Genomic DNA, 26562 nt, shown 5'->3' with positions numbered 1-26562 from the left:
TGAAATTAATGTTTATCCCAACATATAAAAATATTACTTCAATTTGCAATCCATAAATGATCAGTGTCATGTCTTACATTCTTTTTTTTTTTTTTTTTTTTTTTAAGAACGCATACATCTGGGTTCCAACCAGCACATCTCAATGAGGACTAGCCAATTTTTAAGTGCTCAGTAGCGGCATGGGGCTGGTGGCTGCTGTATGGAACCGTGTCCCGGCACGTAGTAGGCGCTAAGGGCTACCGCCTAAGATCCGGAGCAGGGTGTCTGTCACCGCACCTCCTCTGGAGGACACTGGTCTTTCATCGGGAGTGCTCTGCCAGGGATGCCTACATTTTGGGATGAATTCATAGGATTCTCTTTAAGCCAATCACGTACTTGACCTCCACCCACACTTTAATTCACAGCCACGAGGTTTGGCAGAGGGTTGCGACCTATGCAAATGAGCAATTTACATAAGCGGGGCTGCCGTCTCCATTCCATTATCCGGTTATCCCAGTTCCGGGGCGGGGGCGGGGGCGCGGGTGGGGGTGGGGTCTGTTGTCTCCCCAAATGTGGAGGGCCGTGCACCACCACCGCGGGGGAGAAGCAGGCGAGTGGGGAGGCCCTTTAAAAAGGGGGAGGCGGTGGTAAGAGGAGCGCTGAGCCCCCGGAGAACAATTCCGGCCGTGGGGAAGGGCCACGTTTGAGGGGCGGTGGGCGCCAGAGGGGCAACAATGGAGGCGGACGAATTCTGAGAGCCGGGGGATACTGCCAAGCCGGGCGAGCGCCCGCAGTCTTCGGCGCGCGGGCCCGGGAGCTCCGGGCCACGGGCGGCGGATTGCCCTGGCCCACTCCCGGCGCTGGGCCGCAGACGCCGCCTGGCTTCCGCCTCCCGCGCCCGCTGTCTCCCGGCTCCTGAGTGGCTGCGGGGCCAGGATTAACCTTTCACCGCCGCACTCTGTCCAATCACAGGCTCGCTCTCATGCCCGCGCGGGGCGAGCAGGGCGAGCGGAGCGTGGGGGCGCGGAGGGGGCGGCGCGGGCGCCGGTGGGATTCTCCAAGCTGCGGTGCGCCGTTGCCGCGGGCCGTGCGCGGGCTGCGGGCGAGCCGGGCTCTGCGCAGTCTCCGCAGGCGCCGGCGGGAGGGGTCGAGGCGGAGGCGCGGCGCGGCGCAGGCGGCTCCAGGCCCAGGTGAATGGAGTAACCTGACAGCGGGGACGAGGCGACGGCGAGCGGGAGGAAATGGCGGCGGCGGCGGCGGCGCCAGGCGGCACCGGGAGGCCTGGGCTGTGACGCGCGCGCCGGAGCGGGGTCCGATGGTTCTCGAAGGCCCGCGGCGCCCCGTGCTGCAGGTGAGGCGGGCTCCCGCGGAGCCGCTTTGTGTGCGGGGCGGGGAGCGGCTCCGCCCGGCCCCCGCGCCGAGGCCCGCGTGGGCGCCCGGGCCCGGACCCGCCGGGGAGGGGAGCCGGCGCGGCCAGATGGCGCGGCCTCGCCTGGTCCCCGGCGGCGCGGCCTGCGTGCCGGGCTGCCCCCGCGCCGGGCTCCGCGCTGCCGCGACCCCGGCGCCCCTCCGGAGTCGGCGCCTCGGGGGGGACTCGGTGCCGTGGCGCTGGCGGCGGCCGGGGCCGCGGGCGCGTCCGCAGCGGGCATGGAGCCGGGCCTGCCGCCCGCCGGGTCGGAAGAGAGCGGGCTTTGACAGGTCCCGTTAGGCACGCGGGAGCGGCGCGGGCCCCGCGGCGGCGTCCCGGGAGAGCATCCTCGGGACCGGCGGCGGTGGGGCCCCCGGCGCGAGGCCCCGTCGGAGGGCAGGAAGGCCGGCTGTCGGGGCTGGCAGGCAAGCGCGAGCCTTCGGGTCCCGCCCGGGGAGGATTGTTCGTGTTTACTGGCAGGTGACCAGCTCTGGGTCCCCCGGGGCGGGTGGCCGAGGCCATCTTTTCGCCCCTCCCCTCCGATGTTTTTGTTGCCAGAACGCCGGAACCCTGCAGAGGAGCCTTTCTGGAGGGTTTTTAATCTTCGGGAAGTGAGTGTATGTTTTAGGTTAGCACATCAGATTTATGTGGATTGTCTAGAAAAGCTGAGCTGCCCCGAAGGCTTTGCCCGCAGCCGGGCTTAACAAAACCACGTAATGTATCTCTAATAGCATGGAGACTTGTAAAAACAGGGATGAGTGGGGAGTCCTGCGCTCTACAGTGTTCAGCCCGTGCTTTTGTGAAGGAAGTCATTCTTTCCGCCACACGTTACCGAACCGTATGAAAAGTCTAAGCATTCTTAGAACTATCACACTTAAAAAGCATTCGTCTTATTAGAGAGCAATTACTTTGAAGTGTGCTGCTTGGAGGTGCTTCTGGCTTTGCATTTTCTCAATCTTTACCATCCCGATTTTCAGTTGTCTTCCGTCGCTTGTTTTTCAAGTTGCAGCACACTCAGTGAATGGAAAAGCGCAGGAGTAAGGACTTAAGTAACTTGGAGAATATATATTTTAAAATGTGCTTTCAGAAACAGGTTCGCTCAGTTGAACATGTATTGCTGTAAACGTTAAATTTCCTAAATAAGAGCACATCTTAACCAAGAGCTCCAGAACTTTATATGAGAGGGTAGATGGTGGTGCAGGATTCTGAATGTGACTGCTGGGGAATAGTGATTTTAGCCCTATTAATATTTTGGGGAATATTATCAGCATCTAGGCTCTGGAATAATCAGTTTATTTGGCATAGTGTTGTCTTCAGAGCCAGCTACTGCCTGTGGCACATATGTATTCTATGGAGCGTACACACACACACACATACACACATATACATACATGCATATAATTGTAGAATTTTATTTTAGACCATGTCAAACTTACTCTGTTTACAGATTAGAAATACTATAAAGACTGTCTTTAAAATGGTCACTGTGTACATTTAAATGGTAACGTGTGTTAATGGATGTATTCGTGGCCTCAACATGCACTTCTAAGAAAAGATGTATTAGTTTAATTTGAGGAGAAAAGATCTTCTTTTCCTGCCATGATTTTCGGGTTATGCTGTCATCTCGTCGTTGAAGGTTAAGACCGTCTACTGTATTTTGCCTGTGGCTCTTGTATGAGTTGTACAGCGAGATTTGGCCATTGCTGAGTTTTCTTGTCTTGGTTGTAGAAGACATTGTCTTTCAGTGGGGCTCGTGATTCTTATTTGATAGCGATTTTGTGGTGTTTCATAGCTGGTAGCTCTTTTGGCGTAGTGCTGCCTTCTAGGAAGAATGACTTTTATGGCATTGAGATGATTTACTCCCTGCCACTGTCTGGCAAGTGAGAGATGCTGGCTTCATTTGAGAAAGCAGGTGTTTCACAGAGGTTCTCTCACTCGTGACCTTAACATCCTGTGGTCATTCCTTGTGGCAGAGGAAAGAAGGCACGCATTCATTAATGAAAAGTGCCCCCTTATTATGTACCAAGATGTTTCAGTTGCTTTTATATACATTCTCCTTTAATCCTCACTGTGACCCTGGGGCCAACTCAGTATTGTCCTTATTTTACATGTAAGGAAACGAAGACTCAGGTTATTGACCCGAGTTAGGAACCTGGAAGTGCCAGTCAGGATTCGGTCGTGGTTTGATTTCAGGGGCTTCTGTGTGGACCCTCCGCATTGCATTGAACTGTGTTGTTGTGCCAAGTGGATTTTAGGAGGAAAACCTGCATAAATGCAGGTGAGTCCTTAGTATCTGTTGAAAGAAAGAAACTCTAAATATTCGGGTGACCTCTGATTATCTGATTAATAATTTAGATTTTTCCCCCTTTCTTGTGGTAAAGTATGCAGCACAAAATTTACCATTTTAACCGTTCTTAAGTATGCAGTTCAGTGACATTAAGTATGTGCATGTTGTTTTGTGACCGTCACCGCCGTCCATCTTCAAAAACTTTCCCTTCATCTTCAGGGGGAACTCTGTCCGTGTTAAACACTAACTCCCCATTCCACCCGTCTCTCAGACCGGGACACCCCCATTCTTCTGTCTCTATGGATCTGACTGCTCTAGGAACCTCGTATCACTGGAGTCATACAGTATTTGTCTTTTTGTGACTGGCTTATTTCACCTGCCATAGTCCTCAGGGATCATTCATGTTGTAGCATACGTCAGCACTTCCTTCTTTTTTAAGCCTGAATAATATTCAACATACACACACACGCACACACACACACACGCGCATTTTGTTTACCTGTTTTGACGTGAATGGACACTTGGGTTGCTTCTGCCCTTAGGCTTCATGAATAACGCTGCCCTGAACGTAGATGTACAGGTCTCTGTTTGAGCCCCCACTTTCACTTCTTTTGGGTATAAAGTTGGAAGAGGTCAGACTGTTTCTCGGTCATCAAAACACACAAAAAATTCAGAATTTATTGCACTGTGAGTTTTCTGAGGGTTGTTCCAGGCAGTGATACTATCCTGTAAATAATTCCTCTGTGTTAATAAAAGACTTTAATCTCCTCGAGGCCCAGGATTTGCTCATTTTTATGATCTTGCTTCGTACCACTGGCCAGTGGATTTTCAAGTTACTGAGGTCGTTCTGTTGCTTCATCTGGGGCTCTGTTGCGCTCCGGTGGGTGCTAGAGGAGGAGACTGGGAAGGCACGTGTTTAACTTGCTTAAATACTAAGTTGAAGCCAAGTGGTTTATCTTGTTCACCTTGTGCTCAGCTTTTTGGACATTCAGGAGTTTCCTTCATTCAGGAAACCCCAGGGGACGGATATGTATTAAACTAGCTCGTATTCACAGGTTTCTTGGTGTCTTTGTAATATTTTTTCTGTTCTTATGCACTTAGGATTTGCCAAAGTAGACCAGGATCTTAGGGGGTGTCATTATCTCTTTGGGAGTCTACCTGCTTAGCCTGTGAGGTGGATCTTTTAGTCCTTATTTGCTGATTCTTTGATGTTCACCAAATCTTTTGCATGACCCAGGGTGGTTTTTAGTTGCAACTAATTTCTGTGAAAGCAATTCTGGTATTAGTACAGCGATGTAGAGACAACTGTGTATTACTTTATAATTTGTCTACTTGAGAAAGGATTTGAGATTGTCTTACAATGACAGGTTTGAGAAGACTGGAAGGAATGGCGGAGGTTGAGGGGTAGAGTATGGAAGTTGCTAGAGGGAATTAGAAGAGAGGCTTATGGCAGGGATGGCTCAGAATCTGTGTGTAACTAAAGGGCTTTTTTTTTTTTTCTTTTTTAATTTCTTGTTAGAGCAAAAGAGGAAACAAGACTAATTATAGTTGGCAGTGATTAATGAGAGGAAGTATACCAAGAGAAGCAGACTTTTCTCTTGTACGAAGAGTAGTTAAATCATTTGGATTCTTGCATAAAGCGATATTAACAATATATGGAGAAAATGTTTTATATTTTACAAATGATAGGGAAACATTTTTCGCATGCCATTTTAGAGACAGTGGATACAAGCATCAGGCATAATAGAAAAGCTTTAGTAATACAGGTGTGCTTCGTTGTGGTAATTTGATTCCGTAGAGTTTAGTTAATTTATCTTTAGGCTGATGTCCCTGAAATATCAGTCGTCTCATTCAGGCTTTTGACAGATGCTGAGTAACAATCCATTCGCAAATGAACTCTTTTCTGCACAGCATAGGTGGTCGGGATTCTCTCTGCCTGTCTTTGGGAATGTGTCTTGGTCGCCTTCCTTATGGGGTGGTGTATACTCCGTGAATGAATACAGAGAGAGAAGCGCAGAGAAGCCTAGCTGATGAAATTTAAATTTTCAGTCCTGTAAAAAGGCCTTTGTTAAAATAAACCCCAGTACAAAGTGGCTTTCCTGTTTATCTGAAATTGTCAATGAATTGTTGGTACTCTTTTAAAATACAAAGTTGCTTTACATTTTAAGTAAGTGACTGAGAAGGTGCCACAAGAAAACACTGTCTGAGGATGTCAGCAGGACTGTTACTGGAAAGAAGACGTAAAGTAATGACACGTTGGCCCTCGTGTTTTCATTTTTGAGGTTCTTGGTGATATTCAGTGTCTTGGCTGTGTAAGGGTTTATGAGAGTAAGGATGGAATAGTGCCCGGCATAGCAGGTTTGTGGAATGAATAGATTAGTTTATATTTAATTTTTAAAATTTTAGAAGCTGAGGTAGATTTATGGAGGACAATATTGCATGTATATTAAGGCTTTTAAAAAGATCAACACCCTTCTGATTTTGGACCCGTCATGCTGTCTGATTCTTGATTCTCCTCCATTTGTGAGGTCCATATGACTAGGTGCATAGAAACATTGTGGACTGAGAGAAGTGTTAAGAATTTCATAGAAGGAGAGTGCTGGGGCGCCTGGGTGGCTCAGTTGGTTAAGCATCTGCCTTTGGCTCAGGTCATGATCCCAGAGTTCTGGGTTTGAGCCCCGCATTGGGCTCCCTGCTTGGTGGAGAGTCTGTTCCCTCTCCATCTCTCTCTATCCCTCTCCCCACTCATGCTCGCTGTCTCTCTCAAGTAAATAAGTAAAGTCTTTAAATAAAAAGAAAAGTGCTATAAAAATTGGAAGTTCTGCTGGTATAGAAAGCTTTCTCAGTGTTGAAGCAACCACACTCTGGTAGTTGTTATTGTAGTTCTGTTCTAGCTGACAACTCGGTGTATACAATAAAGCAGTGATTTAAAAAACAGGTTTGGAAAGTCTTCTGGGAATTAGAAAATGTCAGCAAACCAGTTCAGAATTTTAAAAATAATGTATTTACAGAACTCAAATAAGGAAAGCAGGATCTCAATTTCAAAATTGATCTTTGAAATGTTAGAAAGGTTCTCTAAGAAGTTAGATCGGTAACCATATTTGAAGGGGAAAGAAAGGCAGTAGACTTGTCTGATACTTTGAGATTTCAGGATTTTTGTCTTCCTACTGGTAACAGCCCAGGAAGGCAAAATTAACATGATGACCCCAAAGGTTTGAAGGGCCTCTCCTTCTTTCATACAGCCTGCTGCTCAGCTGTCGCTCGGGAGGAACTCTGATCGGTGGTATTTTAAGCTTTTTCCACCTCGCAAAATTAAATATTAATATTTTTATCAGAGCTTTATAGAGCAAATGTCTGATGTCAGAGAGACCAGGGTTCAGATGCTGATTCCCCCATGTGTAGCAACCTTGCCGAGTGTCCGCTTCCTCGTTGGTAAACTGGTCATAAGAGTACCTGTTTGAGGTTGTGAGGGAAAAAAATGAGTTTCTTAAACTCCCATCCCACTACTGGCACATAATTACTCTTTGATAACATTTAGTGGATATTATTTTTCCTTTATCTGCATTGAGAAAATCTTACTTATGTTCCTAATGTGGTTATGTTATGATCCTCCCCAGAATTATTGCTGTAGGGATGGTTGTCCAATACATTTATAATGGAAGGTGAAAGAGAGGAGGGCTGGAGAGCAGTTATTTCATAAGCAAAGTTCTATACTGAAAATGGTCTACGTTGTGTCTAATGGTTCAGCTGTCTCACTTGGGTCTCTGCAATAGTGATTTCCAGTGTCATAGTCCCTTAATATTGCTAGCTCTCCCTAAATAACCATTATTCTTCTATTAGGCATGAATAAATACATCGTCCTTTATCTATATTTCAAACCAATACGAACTTTCTGTGTATCTGTCTCCCGTCCTTGGTGTGGGCCAGTGGTTCTTACTCTTTGCAGACTGCTGATTTGATGAAAGATGTGAATCTTATTCCCAGAAAAATATACATGCTCATAATTTTACATTAAATTATAGGAGGTGCAGGGACCTTTCCTGAATCCTATCTGTAGATGCTTGATTAGGCTATGTCTACGCATATAAAGAGAAGTAATAGGTTAACTGAGGAATAGTGACACTATCCTGGGTGATAGAGGCGCAAGTTCCACCTGATTGATGGAATGGAATGGACAGTGCCAAGTACTGTGTGGTTAAGAAACCTCTGCTCTAGATGGGGTTTACTTCTAAATAACTAGCTGCAGGCTAAGGGCAGGCCACCTTGGCCTTTACAGACTTAGCTTTAATTTTCTCTCTAGTAACATTGAGAACATTTACAGGTCGCTAAATGTCTTAGAGTCAGTCGTCTTTGAAGCACCCATGTCGTTCTCAGACCTCTCTGTTTCAAGCTGAGATTCTTTACTAAACATGAGGCATGGAATAGAGAGGCTGCATTTTTTTGCCCATTAAGGTTTGTGCACAGTGACCATGAGAAAGGAGACCATGGCCTTGTGAGCTCTTCTGAGCAGGGGGAACATAAGATGAAAACCCCTGGGAAATCGTCTTGAAAAGTAGAGAGCGCCAGGTTTTGCCTTGAACAGAGGGCGGAATCAGAGACAGTGGAGTCTTTTTTCATTTTCTGTCTCTGTTCCTAGTGCAGCTTGGTAAATGCATGTTTTTGAGGGAAAATCCAACAAACTGTTTAAAGACTCCTCTCTGATCAGTATGGTAACAAGTAGGTAACCCATCAAGAGGCCTCTGGTCCTGTGAATGAGGGGGAAAGTGCCTAATAGACACCCTGTTATTTTAATTTTAAAGGCTTTTCTTTTGTACGTAACACTGTACTGAGATTACTTAACTTTTCTCAGTCTTATATAGCTAAGTATTAAAGAGGAGAAATCCCTGACTTCTAAATCTTTATATGTACCTCCTGCATCTAATAAACTGTTTATTAATCTTAGGCCAAACATAATTCTGGGTGTTTTAAGGCAAAGGCAGGATTTTGTTGATAAAAATATGTGAACAAGTAATAAAACATCCTAAATTAGGCATTTGAATGCCGTTTGTAAATTGAACAGGAATTCAGGCCAGCTGTAATTTCTTGTCTAAATGCAATTAGTGGCTTCAAAGGAATCATTCTTTTTGGCTTTTCCAATATACGGCCTTTAGTTTCCAGCCCTTCTTCAATTAATTATGTGAAATAAGGTATTGCCAAATAGCGCTGTCCTTTTGGGATGTGTTTGTAGAAAATCTCCACTGACATATGATGCGGTTCTGAAGGAGGATATTGGTTTTACTCAGTTTATGTAAACACGTAGCTTTTGTATTGCTAAACATTGGGAGAATTCTGGGAAGTTTTTTTGTTTTTTTGTTTTTTTTTTAAACTTGAGTTCGGTCTGTACTTTGGCCGAGAATAGGGAAACAAATAATTTTCTTAAAGCCTTTTTAAAGCACGTGCACCTGTGTATGCACATATACATGCATACGTGCACACACAATCCATATACATACATGTATGAAGTCTGTATTAGCTGTGTATCTGCGGCAGATGCTCAGGTAAAGTGCTTACTTGTGTCGTCTGAGTTGAGTGAAGACAAAATTACACAGTACGTTGTAGTTTCTGAAATATTATCTAGTTTATTTCACTGTGTCTGAACCCCCTCTATGATTGTAATCTCTTTTAAGGTAGTACTTTCCGTTGTACTAAAGAAGTCGTTATGTAGTATTTGTAGCCGGTAGTGCATCACGTTTAGTCATCTGCTGAATGGAATAGAGATACTAGAAAAAATGGTGAGATGTATAGTCAGTTACTGTGTATTTATTGAGCATCTATGTTCTTAGACTAGAAAGGCCAGGGGAAATGTCCGTGGGCAGGGCTGATTTGGGTTGCCACAGGCTTTAAAATTAAAGGAATATTTACTTATGTGTGTGTGCAGATTGAGCTAAAATTAAAATATTAGTTTGCTTCTGTTAATGTTAAATTGCATTTACTCTTTTTCACCTCTGTTGCGAGATCAAAAGGAACATATCAAGAACGAGCTTATTTTGACGGGCAAATCAGTGTAAATAGATTTAGTGTAAATACCCCAGAGGGTAATTGTATATTACGGAAATAAGTTTGGAGTCAGAATTTAAGTAGAATTCCATCTCTGCCATTTATTGGGGCAAATGGCCCTGGGTAAGCGTTTTCAAATCCCTGTAAAACGGAAATGACCCTTGTTTCAGGGTTGTTTTGAGGATGAAATGAGATATTAGAATTTAGAATTTGAGTGCTCAATAAAGGTAAATCTTCTCCCTGCCGTCTCACATGTGCACCATGGCAAATGAGGAAGTTTTACATATTGTATTAAGGATTGCTTACTTCTCTTTCAAAGTAAACTTTAAGTGGCATCAGTTTCAACTGATAAACCGGAAAGTACATAAATCACAAGGATACACAAAGTGTTTACAGGCAATTACGCTCCCCTAACCCCTGGCCAAAAACACCATACTGACTTTTCCTTATTTTTAACTCTGTGTAGTTGAAGTTGTATGGTTTTATGTTGGGTTTCTTTCCTGAACATCTTAGGTAGGTCAGGTTCATTCCGTTGCATCATCTGGGGGTCCGTAGAGTTCTGTTACATGAATACGTCAGTCTTTCCTTGTCTGTTGCATTGTGGGTGGACATACGCCTTGTTTTTGGTTTGGGCTGTTATGGATATTGCAGTTCTTGTTCATGTTTTTTGGTGAATATATATGTATTTCCGTCGGGTGTGCACGTAGAATGGAGTATCTGGGTTATAGGGTATGTGCATATCCAGAGCATACACGTCCCCTTGACCGTTCTCCCAGCTGTGTAGGAAAGTTCTTGCAGCTCCACATCGTTCTCACACTTGGTATTGTGTGTCCTCTTCATTTTGGCCATTTTGATGGGTGTGATAGTAGCTCTTTGTGGTTTAATTTGCATCCTTCAAACTGCATATGAAGAGTACTCACCGTTGGATATCTTGTGTGGTGAAGTCCTCTGTCCACTGTTCATTTACTTGTTTGTTCCTTATCGATCTGTAGAAATTGTTCATGTATCTTCTACCCTGGCTCGCCTTTTCGCTTTCGTAATCAGGTCATGTAACCAACAGACATTGTTAATTTTAATCTGGTCCAGTTTGTCCATTTTTTTTCCTTTTATGATGAGTGCTTTTAATGTCTCCTCTAAGAAATTTTGCTCACTTCAAGGACATGGAGGTATTATCTTGTTTCCCTTTTTTGTTTTTTAAAGCCTTTATTTATTTGAGAGAGAGAATGGGAGAGACAGGGAGAGAGCATGCGTGCGTGTGCGCACATGAGCAGGGGGAGGGGCGGTGGGAGAAGCAGGCTCCTGTCTCAGCGGGGAGCCTGAGGTGGGGATGCAGGGCTAGATCCTGGGCTCTGGGATCATGACCGAGCCGGAGGCAGATGCTTAACCCTGAGCCACCCAGGCACACTTCTTAGGTTGTTTTCTAAACACTTCATTGTTTTAGTTTTACACCTTTAGATCTGCAATCCAACTGGCATTGATTTTTGTGTATGACTTGGACGTGCTTTTTCCATCTGGATACGTAGTTAACCTGGTTGTTACTTGAAAAGATCATCTTTTTCTGTACCACATTGTTTTTGTCACTAATTAAATAATCTTATATGTGTGGGTGTGTTTCCATAGTGTGTTCTGTTGCATTGTCTTTTCTTGTGTCATAACCCACCCTGTCTTAAGTATTGATGCTTTATACTGAGTATTGGTGAAATGAAAGTCAGTTGACTTTCGCATGTTAAGCCATCCTTGCATTGCTGTGATAAAGCAAAATGGGTCTTAATGCATTCTCCTTTTTACATATTCCTGGATTATTTGCTCATATTTTGATTAGTATTTTTGCATTTCTAGTTTGAGAGATAGGTCTATAATTTTCCTTTACTGTAGTGTCCTTGTTAGGTTTTGGTGTTAAATTTATGCTGGTCTCCTGGAAAGAGGTAGAAAGTATTGCCTCTCATTTGAGTCTTACTGAAGGTTTTATTTTTAAGATTGTAGTTCTTTCTTTAAATGTTTAGAAGAATTCACTCTAGTGAAGGCATCTGGGCTTGGGAGTTTTTAATAATCTGTTTTCTTTAAAACCTATAGGCCTTTTCAAATGTTCTTTTTCTTCAGATGTTAATTTTGGTAGGTTATGTTTTTCAAGGAATTTGCCCACTTCTAAAATACTATCTTGAGTGGCTACTAAGAAGTAATTGATACTAAAAATAGAAATAACCAGGTAAAACTTGGCTCCATTTGGAAAACTGCAACTTTTTTTTAGAGATTGTTAACTGATTTAATATAAAGAATATTCTTCATTGTGGTTTGTGGGAGAATTAACAGTGGTTAATGCTGCTCGAATTAGGTTTTTTATTCTAGTGTGATTTATATGGACAAAGTTAGTTCCCTGAAAACAATTATATTCAAAGGCTTTTGCTATGTGAAATCTATAATTAGATTTGGAGGCTTTTTTTTTTTTTTTTTTAATTAGAGAGCAGGGGGAGGGGCAGAGGGGGAGGGAGAGAGAGACTCTTAAGCAGGTTCTGTACACAGCACAGAGCCCCACACGGGGCTCAGTCTCACAACCCTGAGAAAATGACCTGAGCTGAAATCAAGAGTTGGACACTTAACTGACTGAGCCACCCAGGTGCCCCTTGGAGCTAAATTTTTAACTTTGCTCCATTTTGGATTAATTTTGGATTTATTGCTTTCGAAAGACTTGCATTCATTTTGGATTAATTAGACTAGTGAATTATGATTTAACATGTTCTTGGTTGTTCCTTGTAGGATTGTTTCTAAGGGATAATAAACATAAAAAAAGTGACTAAAGTATGAAATAATAGTATCTTAATAATTCTTTCGGAGGGGGGCAGTCAGTATTCAATTAATCTTTGTCTAAGTTTTGCTTATTATTGGTGAGAATTGTCAGCATTTATTCATTTATTAAAAAACATCCCGCTTGTGCCTGGCACCCCAGTTGGTTCTGGATGTACAGATTTACTGTCTTTTCACTGAAACTGTTGACTTTCTGAAAAAGTGGCTCTGAGACCTACAGGTTGAGGGGCAGTTAGCTGGGGGATAGCATGTGCAAAGGCTCTGGGGTAGGAAGGCATTGGTGGAGGTGCTGAGAGGTCCTCACAGCTGTTGGGAGGTGGCAGAGTTACACAAGCCCCAGTTAGAGATAGATGCAGGGCCATACGTAGTATGGATTTTGGATTCTAGCCTGAGTGCTGGGGGAGTCCAGTGAAGGTTTTGAGCCATCTTGCTGTACTGGTTTGATTCATGTTTTCCTCAAACCTAGTTGCACACTGCTTTGAGCTCTGTTAGTATTCTTCTTCTGTTCTTAATCACTTTCTTTTTTTTCTGGGACTCATGCTTGTTGGTAATCCTGGGTAAGAGCTTGGGTCTGGCAAATGACAAATATTTACTTCTGCCTTTAGTGTTCATATTGTGTATCACATTGTTCCTTGTCATTCTGACAGTTTACTTACGATATCGGTCGCTTAAACGTGCCAGACTTTACCCATGCAGTAAGGTGTAAGCAGATGTGGAAGATTCTGAAACCTATTGCTCGTGTTCAGACAGCGCAGGATGTTAACAGCACCCCGGCTTTGCAGGGTATGGTGGCTGCCAGTTTGGGCCTTTGGTCTACTATGGATTCTTCCCTGTGTTTTCTTTTTCTTTCTCTCTGTTTTTAAAGGGTTATAAATACTCTGGGAGAGATGAACCTCCAGTTGTAGTTGTGCCTGCTCTTTTCCCATCCTTTGTAATCCCCACATGCGTCAGTGACGTCTCACGCTCTTCACTGTGTCTCCAGCGCAGTGTCCTCCAGCGGGGCCCTCGCGGTGTAACCCCCTGCCCCCACCCCCGCCTCCAGTACGCGAACTTCTCTCACAGCCAACAGCAGACCTGTCTTCTTAGTGATCTGCTGATTTGACTTAACTAATGAACTCAGTGTGTATGTGGTGGGATTGTGTAGGGGAGGAAGAGGAGCCAGAGGCCAACATCTTTGCGTGTCTTATGGTAGAAATGAGGCTTAGGTGGAAAGGCAGACAAGGTCGTTTGCCCAAGATCTTGTAGCTCACCGAAGGATTCTGTCACCGCTCCGACTTTGGAGCCCGCTGCTTTTTCCTCTCTCGTCTGGATTCTTTCTGTGATGTGTGTGTCCTGGGTTTAATTGTGACATAATTGAGCGAAACAAGGGTGGTTACCTTAGGAGGTTGCGTTTATTCTGACACTGCTTCTCTTTTTTGAAACCTCTCTCTAATTCCTGTAATGGATGTATTTTTGGAAATGATATTTAGCAGTAGTGAATCTTCATCATTCTTATTAGATTAGTTTAGTTTTGGGAACAGCCCCAAGTTCCCTTGATAGCTAAGTGTGGATCGGTCTCCAAGTGGAAACATGCAATTGGCCCCCAAGGATAGAGAATTGTAGCTGGAAATGGGGTGACCAACCCTTCTGGTTCCTCCAGGATTGGGATAAGTCAGTGGACAGTGCCTGGGACAGGGGACGTTCAGTGTGCAGACGGGCAGTTCCGGCATAATCCATGATTATAACCGGGAAAAGGAATGTCTTCTAACGGAGAGAGGGAACTTCAGGAGTCTCTTGTCTTGTCTTGCACTGTTCCTGCCTCTGGGCCTCGTATAGAGATTTGTTCTCGGCTGAGATGAACCAGGGGAGAGCCCTTCGTGTATGCTGAGAATAGAGAAGCAGGGGCCCCAGTCTCGCTTGAATTCCCCAGGATGAGAATCGGAGCCTGGTGGAGCTGTGTGTTAACATCCTTTAGGATGTGGCCCTGCCTTGTCTTAACCTGTTGCACCGTTTTGCCATACTCGTGTGGGAACAGTGCCTCGGCACACTGCTTGTAATTTCTGCAGCTTGACTCGCCTGGTGTCCTTGTGGTGCTTCTCCACATGCCCTCACCCCTGTGATGGCCTGTTACTGTCTCCTCACCCCCGCGATGCCCTGTTACCGTCTCCTCCCTGATGGGGCTGGTACTGCTGGTCCTTCAGAACTGACCTCCAGTCCGGTCCTCACCTTCTCCAGAAGACAGGTTTGCAGTACGTATGTCTTGCTCATTAAGTATTTGTTGAATGAATGAATGATTTTAAGGAGCAGGACTTAAAGTTCTTTTAAATAGGGAAAATCACCTTAAGCGTTACTCTTTAGACTACCCAGAAATACAGTTAGACAATTTCCGTTTTTCTGTGTTCTGATAGTCAAACATATGTATCAGTTTGTAGTAGAGTTTTATTTTTAATATTGTTTTAAAATATTTTCAAGCTTATGAGTTGTAAGAATAGTATGAAGAATTTCCTTATCGATACCTACATTTACCAGTAGTTAACATTTTCCACACTTGTGTGTTCTCTCTCCCCCCCCCCCGCATATAGTTGTTATTTTTCTGAACTTTTTTAGAATAAGTAGCAGGCATTATGTTCTTCACTACTGAATATTTTCAAGGTCTGTTTTCTAAGAACAAGAGCATTCTCTTACATGATCACAATATAATTATCGAATTCGGAGAATTTAGCATTCATTGATGATAGTTAAATTGCACCAGTGTCCCTGTAGGGGGAGGGAAAAAGGTTTTCCTCTGTGCTCTTCGTGGGTGGAGCCTATGAATTAAATCAACAACGGACAGATGAGCAAGAGAGAAGATTTATCTTGTGTGCACACTGGAGATTCACCCAAAGGAGTGGAAACCCAAGGAAGTGGCTGGACTCAGGAGCTTATATACCATTTTAATAAAGGGCCGTGTATTGTGGATTAGTGACAAGGCAAAGGAATGGGGGAGTTTGGGCTTTTAGGGGTGGTAAATTGTGGGAAGGTGAATGGATGACAGAAGATAGTAGGGGTTAGTAACGGTTTGTCTGTGCAGGTGCAAGTCAGGGGTGTCTTTAGTGATAATTGTCATCTCCTCTTCCTGGTACTGGAGTTGGGAGGAGGGACACTCACAAAAGCAACATTTATGTCCCGCTTTGAGGCAGAAAGGGAAAGGGCAGAGAATTTTTCCTGTATCTGCTATTTCTCTGTTGCCTTCGGCTCAGAATAACCCTTACGGCAGGGCGGCGTGTTTTCAGGTGGCCTGTTCTGCTACCCTTCAGCCCAGTCACATCCTTCGCAGCGGCACTCCTTCTCTGATACAGGATTCAGTCCAGGAATGTGCATTGTGTTTAGTTGTCATGTGTGTTCACTCTCGTAATCTGGAATCGCTGGGCAGCTTTCAGCTTTTATGACAGCGGACATTTTTGAGGAGCGCAAGCCAGTTGTTTTGTAAAATGCATCTCAGATTCGGTTTTGATGCTAACTCATGATTAGATTCTGGGTTCTCACTTTCGGCAAGAAAACTGCATAAATGATACTTCCTTCTCAGCTCATCATACTTAGGAGGTACATGTCAGGCTGTCCCAGTACTGATGAGGTCACTTTGGTGGAGGGTGGTGTCTGTCAGGTTTCCCCAGTGTAACTATATCCGTTTTCGTGAGGATTTGCACGGAATCTGTGCAGAGGTACTTCAAAGTGATGTAAATGTTCTTTTGTAAACTTCACCCAGTAGCCTTAGCATCCATTAATGACTCTTGCCTCAGTTACTAACATGATGGTTAAAAATGGTGATTTTTATGTCATTCTTCCTACATTTATTAGTTGACATTGAATAGAATTTTTATCTGGATTTTAAACCTAATAAAACACTGTTTCTGAAATGAGTCTTTGGGTTTTCCCAGTTATATTGTTAACTTTAGAACCATACATTGTTGCTGAAACATTTTCATGGTTTGTATCAGGTCAGACTGCATTAATGTGGAAGAGGATTTTGCAGACTTTGGGAGTTCTGGGAGGGATGAGACTGGAGGGATGGGTATAGCTGGGATGCTGTCAGAATTATCGTGCATTCGATGCCTCTCTAGCTTTGCTGATTTCGGATCAGCTCTGAACTTTTGTTTGTTGGAGAAGGGGGCAGTGATGGGGGTCTTAAACTTGTTAAAATAATTTGGGTTGTTTCAAGTCCTTTAAAAGTAAGAAATATCTAAATTGAATTTTGTATTTGACCTACAAAAAGTAAACATATGATTTTAAGATCAATAACGTTTATACTGAACGTAGAATTAAATATCAATATTTGTGGGTCTTTCCATCTTTCCTCCAATTCTGTGTAAGTGAAATATGAGATCTTTCCTTTGAAAAATCTTATAGTTTCAGGGGAAATAGCAGTAGTAATAGTATCTAATATGGGACAGAAGATCAGATGAGTCCTGATCTGGGTGGTACACTTGGCCCCTGTGTGCTGCATGAGAGGGGAATCAAATAATAGAGAAGTTTTTAGGTTCTTGGGGGAGGGGGTAAGTGGCAGGTGGGGGCCCAGAAACAGAGGCTCATTTGAAGGTTGGGATATACTTGTCACAGCGCTCTAGGGAAAGCAGATAATGTGAGTGGTTGGGGATCTTGCGCATAGCTGTAGTGTGGCGCTTTACCCCTTGCCTGGAACTTTTAATGTGTTTGCTTTCCAGACTCATCGTATTCAGCAGTCTCTCAGACTCATTTTGTCTCAGGACTAACCTCTTTTTGGTATTAAAATATACATGCATTATATTGTGTTAGAACAGCCTAATGTAGAAAATTATGGCCTTTTTCCTTCATGGATGTTCTTACAGGGCATATAAAAGATAGGCTAGAAGGTGGTCATGAATTGAGTACATTCTGGCATAGCAGTGTTTTTATTGAGTAAAGTACAGAAACGTGGAATCAAACACTAACCTTAAAACTGACCTTGAAAGTTGGTGGTGTATTAAGCGTTTGCCTCTCTTGAAACAAAACTGAAGGGTAAATGCCATTGTAAGTAACTTGAAGGGGAGGGATGGTTCTGGGTGCCATTTTGGTATGTTGGAATGTTGTCTTTTTAGGAAGTATTCCAAGTACGTGGGCCATTGGCTGGCAGCCTAGAGATACTTTTTATACAGAGATTTTGATGGGTGATACTTGTTAAAATGCTGTTTGCCCTGTATTCAGTTTCAGTTTTGGATGAATCTAATTTTAGGCATAATGACATTGAAGTATAAACATAATATGTTTGTTACAGATTTACAGAAACCCAGAAATTTATTTAGTTTACAGAGTAGTACAAGAAAAGAAGGCTAATGAATTCGTGGTTTAAGTCATAGAAACTGGGGTAAGTTTTAACTACATCTGATGGCTTAAGGGAGTTTAAAAAAATGCTTTTTTGGTTTGTTCTCTTTGTTGTTTGGTTTGTTTTTAACCTAAAACGAAATCATTGCTCTTTAGATTGATTTATTTAAGTCATCTCTACACCCAGCATGGGGCTCAGACTCACAACCCTGAGATCGAGAGTTGTATGCTGCATAAGCTGAGCCAGCCAGGGGCCCCCAGAATCATTTCTATCTAAACTATTGTCATCCTACAAGTTATCCTCAGTATGAAAGTTTGTTTCCCAGTTCTAAATGTAATGAATTGTTCAATTGTAGGAAATTTTAGAATGCAGAAGAGTTTTAAGAAGAAAGAAATCGCTCGTGGCAGTAATCCAATCCCATCCTGAATTTTGGGCTGAATTTTCTCTCCATTCCTCCTTTTCTTCTTTAGTTTTTAACTTGACTTAGTCATGGTCTTCCTGTAAATAAAAATGCTTTACTTTTTTTTTTTTGTTGTATGCCATACCGTAACCATTTTTGTTCATTATAAGCTGTCATCATTTTTAATGGCTCAATTGAATTGTATCATGTAAAATGAACCACAGCCCACCACACCATCCCCTCATTTGGTGTTAGACATGGGGCATTTTTTGCTATTTATAGATGGTAATGATGAGGAGAGCATTTCTGTATGAGCGTTTGTGTGTGTGTGTGTGTGTGTGTGTGTGTGTGTGTGTATGTGTGTGTATTAATATTTTAAGATAGATTAATATGCAAGGATTGTAAATTAATAATGACAGATATAACTGTCAGGGAGCAAGAATTCCTGTCCTCTTCAAGGTCCTTGTAACTGGGCTGAGGCTCAAACTGGCTGAAAGAGATTAACAGGAGAAAATCTAATGTAATAGTGTACGCACAGGGAAACCATGCGGACGTGGACATTCCAAAGATGGGAGGGCATAGCGAGAGGTCTGTAGGTCATCCAGAACTAAGGGGAAGGGCAAAGGGTCTGGGACTGCAGAGGAAAGGAAAGCACTTCAAGGGGCTATAAGGAGAAGAGCAGATGTTTGGTAATGAGATGTTTGCTCTGCCTTACAGATGGGTCACTTAAATAAAATTGATCTCTGCTAATAGCTCTTATTCCGGGAAAGACCCTTGATTTAGATTCTTTTATGTGCTTAATGGAAGGGCAGAAGTTTCTTTTGAGCCCACAGGGTCTCCTTGCCTTCAGCTCAGAAGGCTTTTCCGTGCCTAAGTGGCCCACCTTGGGGGCGGCCTATCCTTGGCCCCTACCTAACAATTAACAGTAAAAATGGAAGTATTTCTCTTGTACTGTGTATTTCATTTTCTGAAGATGCCGGTGCTTATATTCTTGAAATTATTATCCCTTTTCTCTTTGGTCTTTCGATCTTTTGTTCCACCTTAGTCTTTTCATAATCTATATTTACCGAATGGTAGTTGAGAAATCCTTGAAATACTTATTTTATATACCATGGGTATTTTGGTTATTTCCTATCTTTTTGGGTATTTTTATATTCTCAGACTTTATCCATTTGGTGATGATTTCTTGCCTGTCATGTAGCATTTCATTGTAGGAAATGGCTAAGTGAAGTAGTGTTTTCAGTGATGTTTGTGGAGCCAGACAGAGGTAGGTATAGTATGCTTTTTTTTTTTTTTAAAGATTTTACTTATTTATTTGACAGACAGAGATCACAAGTAGGCAGAGAGGCAGGCAGAGAGAGAGGGGGACGCTGAGCAGAGAGCCCTATGCAGGCCTTGAACCCAGGACCCTGGGATCATGACCCGAGCCGAAGGCAGAGGCTTTAACCCACTGAACCACCCAGACGCCCCTTGGTTTTTGCTTTTAAAGAGAACTAGTGGACACAAAGCTATTTAATTTTATTTCACACTGTTTACCGAATTTTGTGACTTATATGTTTGATTTTCATTCTTCTGTAAATTCATGATGACTAGGTAGTTCATGGTTTGTGGTTTTCAGGCTCATCTGGTTAAAAATACTTATAAAATTTTGTATACTTTAAATGTATATGATAATGTGTTTCCTATGCCAAATCTTAGGAGTAATAGAGTATTTTAGGTTTTCTCTAAGAAGTTTCTTAAAGTCTTAGGAATTGCCTGAAAACAAAGGTTCTAGATAGAGGTGGGAGTGTAGTTTTGTAAATACTACCATATATTGAGTGTTTTCTGTGTTGGGGGGAACTTCTTTCTACCAAGCTTAACATACGTGATCTTACTGATCTCTTGATAGCCCGGGGTTATTTAACAGGCAAGGACACCTCCTTAGAGGTAGCTTGATAAGCCCTTGTCTTGACATTGGACCCCTTGCCTGTTTTCAGATGATTTTTAAATGAAAGATACTTAAAAAAAAAAAAAAAAAAAAAAAGATTTGCTTTCCAGATCCGCAATGGTCTTGCTCTGTGCCCCTCATCCATGGCGGGCCTCTCTGAGGAGTGACTGTGTGAGAAAGTACTAAGGGATGAGGACATCACCTTGGCTTCTGAAGGTAAAAACAGCTGAGATTCCTCCTGCTCCAACTTTAATTTAGAGAAGGAAGGCTGGTGGGAGTGATTTTTAAACAACTTGGATCCTTTCCGTGTGCAGATTCCTTCTTAATGTAGTTAAGTGTTTGCACACTTTGCCCCCTCTTCATTTTAAAAGCTCGTCTCCCTCCGGTGGCTGGGCAGCATATTCTAAGATTTCTCCAGTATTCAAAGTCCAAGAAATGGAAATTTGTTATTTGGCATGGATTTTATTTGAGGATATATTTTATGTCCTTTTTTTTTTTTTTTTTTTTTAAGGCCAGTCTTGAGGAAATAGAATTAAAAATAGAATATCCTCTCTACCCCAGAAAATCTATCCGCAGAGGTAGAGGGAAGAAAGCAGTCCTATTACTGGGTGAGCAGAAACGTTAAACCAGAGTGTGGTGTGCATCACAAGCTGTCCACCGAAGAGACTCGGAAGATAGACAGAAACCTACTCTTTTGTGTAGCTCATTGGTTAGACACTTGACACCCACGTTTTTCAGGGCAGAATTGCTCATTTCCTTGCATCTTTATGACTGGAGGTGAGTCAAGGGACAAATTAGGCCCATCTCTTCCTAGGAAACTGGGAGATCAGGCATTGTCTTTCTCGATGATTATGTTTCAGGGATGGCTTTCAGGTCCTTAGGGAGACGTTCCTGAGATGTGACACTGGCAAGAGGCTATTTAGCCTTTAAAAAGATTCACTTACATTTGGAGAAGATTGAGAAATTGTGAACAAAAGGAAGAGGGAAGGAGGCTTTTCCCTTTATTACTGCCTGGGAGAATCAAGCCTCTTATTTTTAATGTGCCTTTATGCCAGTAATTGTATTAACCTGTTTGCATGTATAGCCGAGGATTCCCTTAGTGATTTTAGGGTTGGTTGGTTAAAATAATGCCCTAGATCTCCACAGCATATTTGTTACTAGGACCTCTAAAGGCTTTTCAAACATTTCTTACTTTTATTTGTTAGCTTACAGAAGTACTTTTGACGCTGTTTTAATGTCACGGTGTTAGTGGGGGGTGTGTGTGTGTGTGTGTGTGTGTGTGTGTGTGTGTGTGTGTTTTGTCTTTTGCTCACGACACAGGACTTTATGGTAGTCCTGCTTGGGCTTCATGAGAGTAGGACGGAAATCTGGACAGTGATACTTGTAAAGTTAACAGTATCAGCATCTGTGACACGTCGTAAAAGACTAAGTTGGGAGTTTTGTTGCCAGTTTTGGAAATGTGTACCAAGAAGCTCTAGATGCTTTTAGACTTAAGATAAGCAGGGTTAAGCTGTCTGTTGTTACAAGCCTTTGTCTGAAGGGCTATAGCCGCACACCGGATTTTGATGCTAATGTGGGTGCAGTCTGTTGGTTTGTACTAAAACTTGGCTGAGTGTCTGGGATGTGGCACGTCTTTTTCAGTCATCTTAAAGGGGCTTATCAGACAGGAGTTTGCATGTCTGTAGTCTAAGTTACGATCATCAGTTAAAATGAGAGAACTTGGCCTATTGGTTCTGTATTCATGAACACACGAAATAAGTTGTCCTTGTTCTTGGTGTGTTAACTCTCTGATGTATCTCTGTACAGAGTAGTCTGGGGAAATAATTCGGATAACTCAGCAGTAATTTTGTAATAGTGGAATTGCATTGACGTTTAAAGGAATATCAGTGTTCTTATTTTAGTTATGGTGTTTCTAGAAAAGACCGGAACATGGATTGTAGGGCAGGACACATCAGGCCTTGTTGGTGTCTTGAGTTTGCATCTGCCTAGGTGGCAGCGTAGAGTGGAATTAAGCCTCCAAGTACGGAGGGAGCTTCAGAAATGCAGACTGACACCAGGAGAGGGAAGATCTGCTCATGTGGAACATGGTACTGACTTACATAGTGTTCAGGGACTTCTAAAGCCAGATTTTACTGGGGGAAAATGTAATGTACTTTCAAGGATTCTCCCTTACATCTCACTGGATCGTGCTAACAACTTTCAAACATTTTCATTTGTATTAGAACATAATAAATACTAATTTTAAAGGCAGCTCTTTGAGGCGTGTACTGTTTTCTTGACACTTTCAGTAGAAAAATGAGTTATCGGGAATCCTATTCTGATAAGTTAAATGTGAAAATTTTGTCAAATAGGAATATTCTTAAAGTTGGTTTTTAAAAATGAGTTGTGTGTTCTAAAATACTCTCTCTGATTGCTTTTAGGTTACCTAGGGTATGAATTAATACAGACTTGGAAACTGAAAGAACTTAGAATCAGCATTTTGAGGTAAATATGTATATACTAAAATAGTGCTAAGGTTTCCCTATTCTGCTTTGTTAACCTTCTAGCAAATCAAACTTGTCTCTGAAGTGAGAAAGTGTAACCAGAGCACGTCCTTGTCCTCGCGCGGACGAGACGAGACGGAGACGTGTGTGACGGCTGCTCTCCCGGAGCTGCTGGTAGCGAAGCCGTCCAGGGTGTTGAGCGCAAGCCCGGTTGGGGGTCACAGCTGACCGGATCAGCACCTGGTGACTCAGTTAAGCTTTCTGGCTCAGGGCTTCACGCTTCCCTTCTCTCTGAACTGTAGTCTCTGAGGAGAACCACACTACATTTGTATGCATTTGTAACAGTATTGTTGAGCTGTGTTCTGCATTCTTGTATTCGCGAATGCATTCTGTAAAAGAGGCCATGGTGTGGGTTCAGCCGTGGCATTTTTAATTCCATCTTGAGACACTGAAATCACTGACCAGTTGTGTCCATGTATCGAGTGATTGGGATTTCTCTGCCGAGTGCCTCTCCTGGTGATCTTTCTTTCTTTCGTGTATGAATTTAGGAAATAACATGCTTGTCTCCTCCCCCCCCCCCCCCCGCCCATTGTCCCCGGCACTATCTTTAGATTTCCCCGTATCCATTTTGAAATCTTTTCTTGGACTTGCCTCCAGCTTTTTCTCTCTCCCAGATCTCTGGGAATTAGGCATGCTCTTGTCACAGCACGTCCTCTCGTTCTGTGTTTCAGAGAGCAACAACCCAAATGTCTTTTGTGTAAAATTTAATACAAAATAATGATCTTTTATTTAACTCCTCATGCCAATAGGGCTTTCTTTTAAGATGTGTTTGTGTTCTTGTTTAAGTGCAGGAATCTTACATTTGGCTATTTTTGCATTTATTTTTAGAGCAGAAGCTTGGGCATGCTGTGATTTTCCAATAAACCGCTATCACAATGTCAAAGTGCAGTTCAGACAACGCAACACAGAGATCTCAAACATTAACACGGTAAATCTGTGACTTATCATATGCGGAAAGAGGAAGAGTGTTTATTCATGTGTTTTACTCCATTATTTCTGAGTGAATAATAGATGGAAATTACAAAACAGCCTCCCCGATTTCATGAATGTAGATTGGCCAGAAAGTTAAAATCTGTGATTGAAAAACAGTTGGGAGGAGTTGTCTATTGGGTCTGTGAAAGCCACTCACCCGATAGTGAGTTGGTCTGTGAGACTGCAGGACTTCTGCTGACCAGCGGGGATTCAGAACTCCTCATTAAGACCAAGTTAAGGAAAAAAAAAAATCTATTTAAACATGTCAAAGAAAATAAAAATTGGCAAAATTGTAGAATTTTCTGTTTTCACATTATTGGATAACCTTCTCAATTTTTTCATCATGGATTCGTGTTTTCTAAATAGGAAGTGTATCTCTGGGGCCAGCCACTATATATGAAATGAATGAGGTTTAACCTAGCGGTTAATGACATTATTGAGAAGTTCGCTGAGGGTTCAGTTGCCGTCCTCCACTTCCTTGTAGGTCCTCTCCCGCCCATCACCCCCCCCCGCCCCACCCTCCAGTTGGGGAGGGCATGGATTTCCAAAACATAGAGAACTGGCTTTTGAACTGTGACCAGTTCACAGTTGTTGGGTGACACTCATGAATCTCTCGTTGAGTTCATCAGATACTTACGTAAACACATGTACGGCACGTTGTAGCAGGAGATTGAAGAGCTGCAGACAATGAGGCGTGCATCTTGCTCTTAGGTAGCACGTGTGCTGGTGAAGGATAAGGCGTGTACGTGTGTGTCTCTGTGCATGTATGTGCAAGATGACAAAATTTGAAAGGCAGACAGAAGCTCATGGAAGCTTCTTTTTTTTTTCCCCCAAGATCTTACTTATTTGAGAGAGAGAATGAGCAGGGGGAGAGGCAGAGGGAGAAGCAGGCTCCCCTGCTGAGCAGGGAGCCAGACATGGGGCTCGATCCCAGGACCCTGAGATCATGACCTGAGCGGAGAGCAGCCGCTCAGCCGACCCAGCCCCCTGTCCCGCCCTCTGATTGGAAGGTTTTTATGACACTTTTCATTCTTCAAAGTTGCCCTGCTTGTTTGCCATGTTCTGGGTTTGGTTGGGTACAGTGGGGATGACCCAAGTCATCCCCATGAGACCTACAGCTCCTGTATGCAAGGAAATCCCAGTCCAGCTGGTCATTTTTGTTTATTGGCTTTTTAAAAGTCTTTATTTGGAAATAACTTCAGATGTGCGGGCCAAGTTACAGGAGTAAGCATAGGGCAAAGAACACGTGCTCTGCCCCATTCGCTTTGCACACTTCTCTGTGTGCGTGTGGTTTCTATTTCTGACCCATCTGGGAGTGAGTTGCATACATCTCATGGCACTTTACACTTAGATGCTTTGGGGTGTATTTCTTAGGAATAAGGATACTTTCTTAAACAGCCATAGCGCAGTTACCGGCTTCGCTGACCTGAACAGTTTCGTCAGGGGCTCTGTGATGCCCTTGATGGCGTTGTCCTGCAGTACGGGACCCAGTCGGAGATCACTCGCTGCATTTAGCTGTTGTGCCTCTTTGTAGTCTTCTTTAATTTGGAACATTTCTGTAGTTTTTCTTTATATTTTATTCCTTTTTGAAGCCCATAGATTCTCTTTAAAAAAATGGACTATTTTTTAAATAGTCTTTTTTAGATTGCCTCTCTGGAGTAATTAGTTATTATTATTACCGCTGTTACCCCTGTGAGAAGAAGTGGTGACAGCGGTGACAGTGCTAGGAGGAGGGGTGCTGCGGGTTCCTGGCTGTATGTGGTGGTTGGAGGTGGAGGAAGAGGTATTTGGGGATTTGCATTGCTGCCTTCTTCCTATTTTATTCTCGTCAGCTGCCGGGATTTAGCCTTATTCCTGACACCTTTTGCCATGTTTTAGATGGTCTTGGATTAGCATTTGGCTTGGACGAAAAGTGAGCGGGTCAGGCTTGAGCATAAATCATTCCAGACAGTGGGCAGCCTGTCGCAACGAAGATGTGGAGAGGTACCACCAGGATGGAGGTCAGGTGGGAGGCGCCCGCCGTGTTGGCTGTGGGCCTCCAGAATGACCTGCTGCGTCTCCGGAGGGTAGGTGTGGTGGGTTTAACTTCGGGTTCTGTGCAGCCGTGTGGAGTAAAAAGCTTGACTAATGAACCTGATAAACCTCACTGCTCCTTAATACCCACTTGGGTGTGTCTGTCCTCACAAGCCTCGTAGGAGTTGAGATTGGTTTGAACAACCATGAGCTGGCGGGCGCCACCAGTGGGCCTGAGGAGTTGAGCAAAGTGCATGCCACGTGTGGGGTAAAAAGATGGCTGTTGGGCTTTGGTTGAGTAGAGAAAGAGCACGTTGTGTCTCCGGAAGAATGGGGGTGGTAGTTGTCAGAGTGGACTCTGGAATCCTTGGCTTGCCGTCTTCCTCTGAGAAGGGTGACGAGGACGGCTGTGCTGTCTGGTCCGGCGGCACCTGCCCCGCGGAGGTCCCGGGCCGCCGCAGCCCTGTGCCCCCTGCCCGCTGGCTTGGGATCGCGCTGCTGTTAGCTGGGTGCTGAGTTGTCAGCTGAGCTAATCCCTGGAATCGGACGTGGTATCGTGCCTGTGCCTGGAAGAGACTACACTTGAGACTCCTTGTTGGATCAGGTGGGACAGCTTCGGTCACTCTGCTGTGTCACGGTTGTGCATTTCTCGTGTCAGGAGATTCAGAGGTTCGTGTCAAGGAACAGAGTGGGCTTCTTTCTTTCCGGTTTCGCAGAGTGATAACAATGAGCACTCCGAAGCAGGGTGAGGGTGAAAACTTCCTTGAGGGGCAAGAAAATTCTGCTGGCAGTCAGAAAGCTGATGGACTTTCATGGTGAGGTTTGAGACCTTAACCCTCTGTCTGCAGGTTAGGAGTTTTAAGAAGACTCCTGTTTAGTCTGTCATTTTACAGAATCAA

At 43.5% G+C, this 26562-nt stretch overlaps 1 protein-coding gene across 2 annotated transcripts in view; it reads left to right on the top strand.

Moving 5' to 3' along the window:
* The first annotated feature begins 980 nt into the window (after positions 1–980).
* DICER1 (dicer 1, ribonuclease III) overlaps positions 981–26562 on the top strand; it is a 70065-nt gene continuing 44483 nt past the window's right edge. Inside the window, exons 1-3 of one of the 2 annotated variants that reach the window (XM_080807362.1) lie at positions 981–1330; positions 22556–22619; positions 23507–23606. The gene's annotated coding sequence lies outside the window, so the exon portion shown is untranslated. Of the gene's footprint in view, positions 1331–22555; positions 22620–23498; positions 23607–26562 lie in introns of those variants that run through there. The other variant, XM_080807363.1, reaches the window with a different exon arrangement.

This window comes from Martes martes (genome assembly GCF_963455335.1).
Source record: "Martes martes genome assembly, chromosome: 7".
Classification (NCBI taxonomy): domain Eukaryota; kingdom Metazoa; phylum Chordata; class Mammalia; order Carnivora; family Mustelidae; genus Martes; species Martes martes.
This window is presented reverse-complemented; position numbering and strand designations above follow the sequence as displayed.